Raw genomic sequence first — 12,218 nt, forward strand, 5'->3', positions numbered from 1 at the left:
GTCAATAGGGGCCACGTTGCACATTTTTCTCATATAAACAGGCAACACTTGAAAAAGTGGAATATGGTGCAAAAGTCCATTCATTTCAGTCATTCACCTTGGACTGAGTGTCATGATCTGTGCTGAACTACCATCTCTGTTTGAGTGTTTGTTTACAGGTGGGTGTGTCTGGAGAGCTCAGCTGTACCAAATCAGCTCATCGGCGGTCAGGGAATTTAAGGAGCAGCATGACACCTCACCAGTGCCAGAGGATACGCAGTCTTGGGTAGTTTCTAGCCTTCCTCCTGATCTTTATAAAAGAAACTAGAATTTGTTTGTCTGCCCACTCCTGCCCTTCAGGCAGTAACTTGCTCTGCCCTCCTGATTCCTCCAGGTTCCAGTCATCTTCTCATATTCGTTTCTGCACTCTCACCGGAACCATCACCAACATCCCAGTTCTGCCGTTTGCCCCTGACCACCAGCTCTCCGTCACTCACCGGTACACCTGCAGCTCCTCGGTCTCCCAGTTCAGTCAGGTCTGGCAAACCCTCCCCAGAAAGACCCGGATCATCCAAGAAACCGTAAGCCTTTAACTTTTCTCATCATCATCATCTCACGTTGTTCCAGACTCTGACCTCTCTTCCTCTCTCAGACCCCACGGATCCTTCCCTGTCCATCGGAAGCTACTACAACCGCAACATACAAAATACATTATTTTTTACCTTCCAACTCTTTGTGGTGACTCTTCATGTCGTGGGTTAAGAAATTGCCCTCAGGCATGACACTGAGAGACCATCGAAAGCAGTGGTACTCATTAGGCGGGCTGGGTCCACCAACCCCACGTCAAAAAACTTCATGCAAGTCAATGGAGCTAAAAATGCTATGTTCTAATTCCATTTGTTATGCTCTATGAATTTCACATATGTTGTCCGTGAATTTTAAAATCAAATTTTGATGAAAGAGCAAATTTTCAAACAAAGGCTAAAGGCATTTTAGGTTTTGTGTGACAACATGTCCAGGGGTCTCATTTATAAAACATTGCGTAGAATCCGTACGCCAAGTAGGTTAGTGACCTATAAAACATGGGAGTATGCACAGCTGCACACATTCTCCGCTTTATAAATCAGAGACTAACTAGAATGTTTCTCAGCTGCTGTACAAGTGGTAATGCTGCTGGAATTCATAATTATATCCTACTCAGCAGCAACACTACAGGTGCTCTCCATGTCCAAAATGTGCGTAAGCCAGGTCCTTAGTCAACTTAAAGTTGCGCACATTTTTCCGCTACGTTTTCTTTTATAAATCCCAAAGTTTGCGTGGAAAGTTGCTAACTCAGTTTTCCGACCCCGTTTTGTGCATAGGCAAGCTTTATAAATGAGGCCCCAGGACTACAAATGTGCATCACCAAATTGGTGCCATTGAACCAGACATGGAGAAAAGCAAAGGAATAATAGCTGTAAGTTCAGCGAACTTTGACTCCTTCCTTCAAGAGAAAGAAACCACCGTTCATTTTGCCATGTGGTGAGTGGCAGCTATGCTTGAGGAGAGGAGATTCTGTGGGGACGTCATGTATGCGATGTACAGACGCTTGATTTGAAGTCATAGTGATTACAAGCTCTCAAAATACATGACAGTTATGGTCAAAGCACACATCATTATTATATATTTTTTTTATTTAAGGGCATAAGGCGAAGCAGATTGGAAAATAGTTGTTTTAGCCCCAATGACTTGCATTCACTTCCCTGTTCTTCCGGGGACCCATTAGCCGACCGGAATAGGAGGAGACTTAGGCTCATGGGCAGATTGGTGCTGTGTCTGCAGTGATGTGGGCGTTGCACCAGTCTGTCATGGTGAAGAGAGAGCTGAGCTGGAAGGCGATATGTATAAATTATCACGAATATTTTTGTTTTAGTTATGAAGATCCTCTTTATACTCTAAAATTTAAACATCTTGATTTAACGTCGGCAAGAAGATTTGGGAAAAAATATACAGGAAATACATAACAATGCACTTTTACTATCATTTAAAAACTAGAATTAGTGGATTTTGAAGAGTATTGATTATAGAAAAAGTGTAATAAAAAGTTAAAGTCAAGTTAGTGTTGAGAAAACAGAAAACAGTTGAACCATGTGACTGAAATTCATCCAGTCTTTCACCACTTCCCAAGCAGATGTCAGCAGTTATTTCTACAGCTGCAGTCATCCTGAAATTAAATTTCAGTCCACAGTTTTTAACATGTACAAAAAATATAGCTCTGTAGAATATGTAGTTTTATAGCAACATTAAAGTGAGTCGAGTCAGCCAAATGCAGATTAAACATGCATCTGATCTGGAGAAACCTACAATTATACACAGTATATTTTTAAGAAAAAAAGCATCATGTTTGGTTTGTTTTATGAGATGCTCCCTCTCAACTGTGTTTTAATTTGACAAGGTGTGAGGTTTTCCACAAGCTTGAGCAGCTCTGGGAATTTGTGAGGTTTGCAGATGGAAAATGGGGAAATGGAGCACAGACTAAAACCAGAGAAGAAGAAAACTGCATATAGAACGTATACACAACCTTTGTTTGTTTTGCAGAAAAGAGCAATGAGAATTATAGACAACACTCATAGTACAGCTCCATCTAACCCATTATTTATAAAATATAAAGTAATTAAATTTCATGATTTGGTCAACTGGAGAATATTGCATATCATGTATAAAGCAAATAAAGGTATATTGTCAAAGAATATTCAGCATATATTTGAAAAGACAGATAGCAGTTATTCGTTGAAGGGATTTGAAATCTTCAAAAAAACCTAGATGTAGAACAAGAATGAAGGAAATGAGCATATCTGTGAATGGTGTGAAGTTGTGGAATTGCCTGGACAGAGAATGGAAAGAGTCAAGAACTCTAAAAGTGTTCAGTCTACACATTAAATCACGTGTGTTGAGTGGATATGACAACGGACAATTGATGTGGACGTAATAATTAACAAATGTGAACAGTTACGGGACTGAAAGAATTGATGAGGGACTGCACAAATATAAATTGATATTTAAGTTTAAAAAGGGGGCAGAAATAATAAGATTGTTCTTCTATCTGCTCCCTTTCATTCAAATATACATTGTGTTTTTTGAATATTGTTTAGTATCTGTTGTGTTATTTTTTTATTCTGCAGCCTTCAGAAAGTACAGACGCTTTTTTCTCAGCTCCCTTATCGGCTTCCCCAAGGCTCTTGTCCTGTCTGCCTACAGAGCACTTCTCTGCATTTCTCCTGAAACCACTACTCTTTTTTTGGAAATATGGACTTAATTAATTGGTCATTCAACGTGATTGACAAAATTTTCTCTACGATGAGAACGGAGAAGGGGGCTCCCACCTGTCCCGAGGGGACATTCGCATCGGGATATGCACTCGATTCTTGGGAGGTCTGGCGAATCGTGTGCCTCTCTCAGCTGTCCATCGAGGACGTGGAAGATTTGTGGATATTCGGCCTAATGATCACTGGATTTCTTCTGATTGGAGTGGGAGGATATCTGGTTTTCTGGAAATTTGGGAAGACGGGAGCGATTGGAGTGCGACCCGTACCCACGGAATGTGCCGCTCGTGCGGTGACCTCACAGACTGGGACGTTACTCGAGGTGAACCGTAAGCTGGACAATGTCCTTGCGGCGTTGCCTGTGTTAGTGAGCAAGATGGATTTGATCTCGGAGAGGGTCGCCGGACGATGCGGGGATGTGGAATGTAAAATTGGCTTCACTGGTGGACATGAATGACCACTTAGAGACTACAAGACGGAGAGGAAGACTATCTCTGTCTGCCCTAAACAAAGTCATGTTTATCCTTATCTGACGCCATAGCAGCCTCTCAAGGCTGCCTCAACACACCCCCACAAAAAGGAGGAATGCCGACAGATGCTGTGTCCCGACCTTCACCCTCTTCCTTCAGATTCTGCAGGAACTTCAATGTGCTCTCTGTTCCTTATCTCTCCCTCCCACCTGTTGGTCTGCAGCTGGTCGATGCGCCGCAGTGGCAGCTCCCACTGGAGGCTTCAGGATCCCGCCCACCCCCACCTCCCCATCGGACTCTGATGTTGTATACGTGCTGTCTGTGCATCCATGTCGGGTGTTTTTTTGCATTAGAGTGCTACACCCTGCTGGTGTAACCCTGTTAATGCCTCCCCCCCCCCCCCCCGAACTTTCCTCATGTAACACCCTTTTCATCTAACTATAAAGGTAGCGCGACTCATGTTGCGAATGACCGCAGTCACCAATTCTTGTTATGTGTCTTACCCACGTATGTCTGATCTTTGAATTGTGTGTGCTGAAACTGAATTTCATTTCTCTGTATGTCCTGCACATGTGGAGAATATGACAATAAATGACTTTGACTTGAAATAAAGATAATAATAAAAAATAAAAAATTAATTGTTGGCAGCAGTTTTCACTTCATCAAACCCCGAAGCCTAAGAAGGTTGGTCCACAATGATGGTTGATGGTTGGAGAAAAAAGGTAAAATGAATAGCAAGGAGAAAAAACATGACTGAGTTGACAATAGAGGAACGAAACTAAAACATTTTAAAAACTGAAGAAAAAAGATCAGAGTGATTATGATTTGTTTACACCTTCTTTTTAGTAAAGAGGCTCTCAACCGTGTTTGTTATTTTTGTTTTGGACCATAATTTCTTGTAAAAAAACAAACAAACAAGGGCATCTGGTGACCTTTTATATTGGCCCTTAAAGACAGAGTTCACTAGTTTTACTTCAATACATCTGCAGTGGTCTCTGGTATACAATGATGCCTTGTGAGTCGATCTTTGTGGGAGAAAAAAGCTCAGGCGTTCCTGTTTCAGGAATTAGAAGTGAGCCAGAGCAGGGCTGAGCAAAATATAGCATGATTTGGAGTTTTACTTCCTGATATTTGGACATCTTGCCTCTGAATGGCTAACAGCAACAAAACTCTTCCACTGACTCCATTAACTGTGCATCAATTCAATTCAATTCAAAAATACTTTATCAATCCCAGAGGGAAATTGATTGTCTGCATAGGTCAATGTAGTGGGTAAGTCTGTTGTGGCCTGACCGGCATCACTCAACAGTCAGAGTGCTGTTGCTTGTGTCGTTTGTTGTGCACGGATGTGAGAACATGCCATCAAGTAGTAGCAAGGTGTGGTCAGCTTCAGAACTATAAACGTGCCTCCCCACACTTGCATGACTTGGCGGCAAGCAATTGGGTTTAACCCCACCTGCCAAGTTAGAGTTCAACTGGAAATCAAAGTTTTCTCCAGAAATTGCTGACCCATACCAGACCTTACTGGCCCACAACAACCTGCTCCAACCCATCTCAGAACACTCAGTGGAACTGAGGCCTTAGCATGCATGGGGTGGCTCTGAAATGTGTGGAAAGGCAAAAACAAAATCAAGCAAAGTTTTGACTTCTCAATGGCCAAGCCGTGCACCTGTGCTAGACATGCTTCTGCCACCACGCTCGGCCAGACACTACCCAGGAAACTGATAAGCTGTCATCATAATAAATGACCTCCCCTTTGAGGGTTCTGTACATGTTCAAAACCATCATGGAGGTGTAATGAGGATCCCACTGTGCAAACATGTTCAGCTAACACATCTCGGCATGTGAAAAGATGGGGGAGTGCAATGCTTTTAGAAATGTTATAAACATATTATAACAAGATGTTTTTAATCAGAACATGACTTAAAAACCTCCATGAAATACATTTTTAGTGTCTTTGTAAATTGTGAGTTTTTGTCCGTCTTGGTTACTGAGAATAAATATATTGGTTATTTACCTCATATAATGTGATCGATCATTTTCTGCCAAAATACAAAAATATTAATTCAGGTAGCATTTTGAAAATCGCAGGAGTCTTCCCATCTGCTGATTAATGCTGTTAATTTTCATAATTATGTCTTTCTGATTTCACAGTGAAAACAATTATCATTTAATCTGCTCACATTTGATTTTTGTCACAAAAATAACTTGTATACTAAAATTATAGTAATCTAAGTCATGTTGAAGAACCTATTTTAATTTCTCGAGTTTCAGTGCTCATTTACACACAAACATGGTCAAGAGGCGTGTTGGAAACAGCTTCTACATAACTGGTGATAAATAAGAGAAGTTTGGTCTCAGTATGAATCAGGTAAATCTGACATTTTGAAAGAAGCACTTCTCTGGGTTCATGATTCAACGGTGACATGCCCATGGCTTGAGGGAGAAATTCCATTACACACAGCAGCCATCATCTCGGATTTTATTTTACAGACTTTCAGTTTCGCAGGGAAAGCTGAAACATTTTACCACTGTTGATTGATAGCAGGTAGTTAGGTGACTGGAATTGCTGTTCTCTCCTCCGTTATAAAACAAGCCTCCTCAGCAGATAGTAATTGCTCTGTAGTCCAAGGTTCATCAAAGTATTACGTTTCTTGGCTTAAATGAAGTTATTAGTCACACAGTACGAATCCTGGACTGAGCAGATCATTTACAATTTTTTGAAGAATGATCATCAAGATCCCTAAAAGGGACACCGTGGGTTCTTCACCACTTATTCTTCAAATTAGCCATGAGTTCTTCGTTTATAGGTATATGGCAATGATGGGGCTCACTGACAGAGGCAAGGCTGCCAAGAACAGGTGCCACCAGTAACTCTGACCACCACCAGCAGGCAAGGTGTGCATTTTTCCTGGCGATAGGGGGCAGTACATACCTAAATAATGTAAGAAAGCAGTATTTTTCTGTTCAAGTAAGACCTTAGCAACGGATGGCCATTAGGGTCAAAAATCCCTGGGAGTGCAACCTCCAGCTAACTGACAAGCACATCAGACTCCCTTTCGTCACTGGCAACTAGTGAAGAGGTAAATGTGTAAAACAACATTTATGAATGGCTAAAGTTTTGTAACCATCTATTACAAATTAGTTAATTAATTTTGTTCTCACGGGCTCCCATAGAAAGAAACATAGCTTCTAATATGGCGTCGCCCAGAGACTTAGACCTGTTCCAATGTATTTTAGAACTGATTTTATGCTTATGTGTTCAAAAGCTGCCAACAATTTTCAACAACTGGGCATCATTTCATTCGTTTTCAAGAACATTTTGATGGACATCTCCAAAGATTAATGGTAAAAACTACACAATGTCTCTTCAAGTGTCTTTCCCAAGGACACAATAGCGGAATTGTCTGCAGGGCGGCGATGTCGATCCTACAATCCTCAGATTACTCACTCTACCTCCTGAGCTACTGCTTTCTCTGGACTTGTGTCATAGACAGCAGAGATATTTCCACAACAAACTACCTACCCTGAAAACTTTCAGAAAAATCCAGAATGTTTTACTCATAATGTTCAAGGCTGGTCAGCTGCCAGCAAATCATGGCATGGATTCAATTGGAAAGGATGCATGCTATTTAATTATTGTTCAAAACACATTATATTCATGGCACAAACATAAGAAAAATGTAAAGAAATGAATGTCTGATTATTTCATTGTTGTTACCATGGACGTAATTTTTTTGGGGGGGGACAGGGGGGACATGTCCCCCCCCCCCCCCCCACTTTTTCCAAAATCAAGTTTTGACCCCTGCACTTTTTACCATCCAAAACCAATATTACGCTATATTAAATTGACACTGGTTGAGCTCTAGGACCATGCGGAAAACAACCATTTGTGTTGAAGCCTGTTTCCCATTAGAGCATACTGTAAAGATAATTCAGCCCATCCACCCCCCCCCCCCCCCCCGTGTCCCCCCCACTTCTAAAATAAAAATTACGTCCATGGTTGTTACATTGCTTCATGGCAATAAATCTTACACCACTGGAAAGTCTGATTATTTACGCCTAAATGGTGCCACATTTGTTAAGAGAATGCATTTGAGGGCTGGCAAACAGAGTATGTGGGTTGTACACATGAAATAATAATAAAATCCTACACAAACAACTGTTCTGCTGCTGACTTCTTTCGTGTAAATGATTGGACTGGATGACTGAAGTAGGAAGAAACAAGTAATGACAATTTAACATTTTTTGCATTAAATAAATTGCTTTCTCATTAGCACATGAAGGAGTCACAGGCACCATTTTAGTCAGGCAAGCAAAGAGCGCCATAGTGTCATCTGGTGGGGCCAGCACCCACTGGCCCCTAATGCAGAGATGTCAATGAATTTATTTAGATTTTTTTTTTCCATTTTAAAGAAAAAAAAGGAGGGGGTGCTGTCAGTTAGTTAGGACTCTCGGTCCGCCAGGCGATTTCTCTTTTGTGCGCATTTTTCAAAAAAGAAAGTGTGGGTGGAGTAAGACTCTGGTAAGGGGGTGAGTTTCCCTTAAAACACATTACTGTCAAAAGGTGTCCCATAACAGCCATCCGTCCATTCTCTTCTTCTTATCAGGGGCCGGGTCGTGGGGGCAGCAGCTTAAAGAGCAAGTAACGTCTAAATTAACTTTTTTTTGCTGATGAACTGTATAAATGAGTGTCTAATAGTGTTTTAAATGTGTGTATTCATTATTTTAGCATTTTGGTGCATTTTCTTAAAAAATTAAAAATTCTGCCTAAATACCACAGTATAGCTCCACCTTCAGCTTAAAACATAGAATTTGACTCATTTTGAATAAATTTTAGCCAATGGCTAAAGAGTAAGATACTACGTAATCCAGTAGAGTACTACGTAGCAGCTCTGTGTCAACGTTATAAAAGCATCGGGAGTCTCGGCCACGCCCTGTGGCGAGTTGGGAGTTGGATTTGCATGAGAGTGTAGGAGGCTAGCCGTAGTTCAGCATTAGCATATAGCATTAGCATATCCTAGTCTTTAGCATAGCTTTTAGTGTTATACATACTTATTTAGTGTTAGCTTGGCTGTTGGATATTGTAGTTTAGTTACTGTTTGGCTGTTAGTGTAATTAGGAAAGTAGTTCGGGTTTAGTGCTCCATATCGTGTTAGCATGGTGAGATGGTGTAGTGTAGTATGGTTGCGGAGCTCTGTCGGGTTGCACTCCTTTCCGCTGGACTTAGAAATTAGGCGCCAGTGGTTGCGTGTCTGGAAAAGATTCAGCTCCCGCCTGGTGCTGTAGTTTGCAACCAGCATTTTACCCGCGATTCTGCACGTCTCCGTTCCAAGAGGGAGGCTGTGCCCACCGTGGCTCTTCCGCGATTTAGATGCAGCCCACCGACTCTGCTCCCCCACCATGACGGGCTCCAGTCTGAGGTGAGTAAGCTAAATGAAAGTTTTAACATCTTCTAAAGACAATTTCCTACCTAAATGCAAAGTTTGAGAGACGTGGTTCACTCCATTTAGCTAATATCAGTCTGCACTGCCTTCGGGCTATTTTGTCAAGTTCACAAAATGTGGAACGGGATGTAAGGGTAGAATCAGCGGCGAATCGGAACATATCTCGAAGCCCTGGCCGACAAAACGGTCCACATGACTGTCAGGCTCAGAGAAAATTCGGGTTGTTTTTGTGTCAGTCGGTAATTCAGCAACAGTGACTCTAAACTGACGCAGCACTAGTTGACAGACAGCATTACAGCGTGAAATCTAGCACAGCGTGACCCGGTTCCGTGAGGAATTCTGTTCAGGAGGTCGCATTTCAGGGTCTCCACATCATATTAGAATCCTCATGAAGCTCCCTAGATGGACTTCGGCAAGTCATATGCTTGTTACGAGTAACATCCCAACTTTTCATGCGCTTCTGAGGCTCTTCATGTACAAATTCATCTGCCGACTGAGTTTGTCAGCTAACGCGGTTGTTAGAGCTCTGTCATCTTTATCTTACAGTGACACGAGGTACTCCTCAGTCCTTTTTAAACATTGGAGCAACTGCCTATACGGTTTGTAATTAGAATGTGTTTGTATTTTTTTTTTTTTATTTATTTTTTATTTTTTTATTCTTGTTATGGACATATCCCTTGTCTGAAATAAAGTTTGATTGATTGATTGATTGATATGTGACTGACTTTTACTTTATAATAACATCACACACTAGGAATGTTATAAAGCGCCTATATGGGACAGTTTCTTTTGTATTTTATCTGACTTTATAAACATCAATGTGCTTCTATTTTTTTTTCAGGCTAAATCTACCCAAGACACTGGCTGTCAGACTGATTTAGTAATCTGCAAGAATGCACTTGTCCAGGCTGACGTGGTGTTACCCGTAGCAAAGGTGAATTATTTTTAATAATCTTCTATGTAAACATTTTATTACCTTCTAGTTTTAATTTGTTTTACAGATTGTTACAAGTGATTTTATGCTCTTTTAAACATTTATAAATGTGCTGCTTCTTTGTTTTTATAGAGCTCACAGCCTCAGTGTCTTGTGACACAGGGACCATGACAGAAATTCATCTTCCAGAAGGTCCCAGAGCATCCACACCTCCTGAAAAGACCACGGTGTGAGGTGTCTGCTGTTGATTCCAGCTTCCACCTCAGTGACAGTGCAAGCTCAGTGAACTGTTCAAGGTAAAAAAAAATTAAAACATTTCTGAATTTTTAAGATATTAACAATTAAATAAGTATGTGATTACATCATGAAGGAGGCTACTGATTCTGGCCCTGTGACACTTGGTGGTCACCACCAGGTGGTGACGTGTGAGCTGATTCACCTGGTAAATAACTTTTAAATTAAATATTTTGTTTTTTCTATCAAAAGTAAATTAACTAATAACCTGCATTACTGCAGGACACTCAGCAAAATATGGACTCTACACCATGAGGCAGGCACACGTTAATACTCAATAAGAGCACATAAGGTAAGCAACACCACATATTATTTTTATTACTGTACACTGTCCTGGATTTGTTTTCTTTCTGCATGATTTGTTTTCTTTCTGCATCTCATCATTAGCCTGGCTGATCACCTGATAACTCCTGTCATCTGGTTATGACAGCATGAGGATGTCCTCACACACCTGTAACCTATCAGCTCATCTGGCAGAATAGAGAGAGAAGAGACAACACCACATCTCCTGTTCCTGGAAAGCCTTCAGCCATCCTTTGATGACTGAGAACCTCCATCAGCTCTGTCTCCTGTCTGCCTACAATTATTATAATAAATATTGTGTTTGACAAGTTTTTTGTGCTGCCAAATATCTCATTTTGATTCCAGTTTTGATATTTTAATGGATATTTATAAATTACATTAATTGAATTATCACATTGTCGCATGTTTAACTAGCTCTATTGTGATGAATTAAACTAGCACCTCACTGTTAAAAGCTCGTTTTAATTTCAAGCATGTTTAAGTATTTATGGACATGAACAAAAACAGGAAATATATAAATTGAGATTTATTTAATTAATATAACAAATAAGGGGGAAAGAGTCATTGAAAGGCACATTCTTCTGGAAGCTCCTGATCCCGACGACATCAGCAGGAGACCAGCTGCAGACACCAGAGGATCACCTGCAACCAAGAGCAGCTAGTATCAGTAAATAAATAATGAAATCAGGGCAGTTTTAATGGGCTGAACACATTACAGAATAATTTTCTCATGGGATATTTTCATAACTTTATGCAGCAGACTAGCTTGAGCCCAGATCTCCTGGAGAGCTGCTATCCAGCACGTTTCAGTGGATTTTCCTGCTTTAACAGGTTAGATAAGCTGTTAAGCAGCTCAGCTGTTTGTTGCTGATTAAAACCAGGTGTGTTGATGCAGATAAATCTCTAAAACATGCTGAATACTAGCTTTTTAGGGCCATGGAGACAAACCCTGCAGCTAATCCAATGCTATGGCTAACGGCTACTTACGTTCAGAGATGGGTCTGTTGGGTCGGTTCCAGTAATTTCAGGCAACTCACAAGCTCAAAACAATAAGGCTCATGTACGCTTGTCTCCTCCAAATAGACTTGGTCCCTTTCTTCTCGAGTGTCTGGGTAAGGAGGGGGAGAAACGTCCTCCACTTCTAATGACTGCTCAGAGTGAAGGGAGCTAGCTTCGTCTAGTTAGCCGTCTCTTCGTCACTGCCACGGCTCCGCCCTCTCGGTCCTCCAGGCAACGCCTACTAATGTTGCAGTTTTCAAAATTGATACGTGGGTGGGGTAAGACTCTGAGGCACACTTGACATGCACTTTAAGCAGGAAGGCCCAGACTTCCCTCTCTCCAGCCACTTGGACTAGCTCCTGCGGGGAAATCCCAAGGCATTCTCTGACCAGCTGAGAGACAAAGTCTCTCGAACGTGGCCGGAGGGCCTCACCAGGGAGGAGTCCAGGAGGTATCCTAATAAGATTCCTGATCCACCTCAACTGGCTCC

The 12,218-nt window shown here is 41.3% G+C and overlaps 2 long non-coding RNA genes across 2 annotated transcripts; one reads left to right on the top strand and one right to left on the bottom strand.

Moving 5' to 3' along the window:
• Positions 1–8,941: 8,941 nt before the first annotated feature.
• LOC139070495 (uncharacterized) lies at positions 8,942–10,944 on the top strand. The gene is made up of 6 exons (XR_011520991.1): positions 8,942–9,174; positions 10,040–10,132; positions 10,265–10,428; positions 10,503–10,574; positions 10,649–10,718; positions 10,814–10,944. It is a non-coding gene; the product is annotated as an uncharacterized lncRNA (long non-coding RNA).
• Positions 10,945–11,177: 233 nt separating this feature from the next.
• On the bottom strand, positions 11,178–11,774 carry LOC139070496 (uncharacterized). The gene is made up of 2 exons (XR_011520992.1): positions 11,717–11,774; positions 11,178–11,371 (listed from the first exon to the last, which is right to left on the bottom strand). It is a non-coding gene; the product is annotated as an uncharacterized lncRNA (long non-coding RNA).
• Between the last annotated feature and the right edge of the window lie 444 nt (positions 11,775–12,218).

Source organism: Nothobranchius furzeri, chromosome 6, assembly GCF_043380555.1.
Source record: "Nothobranchius furzeri strain GRZ-AD chromosome 6, NfurGRZ-RIMD1, whole genome shotgun sequence".
Classification (NCBI taxonomy): domain Eukaryota; kingdom Metazoa; phylum Chordata; class Actinopteri; order Cyprinodontiformes; family Nothobranchiidae; genus Nothobranchius; species Nothobranchius furzeri.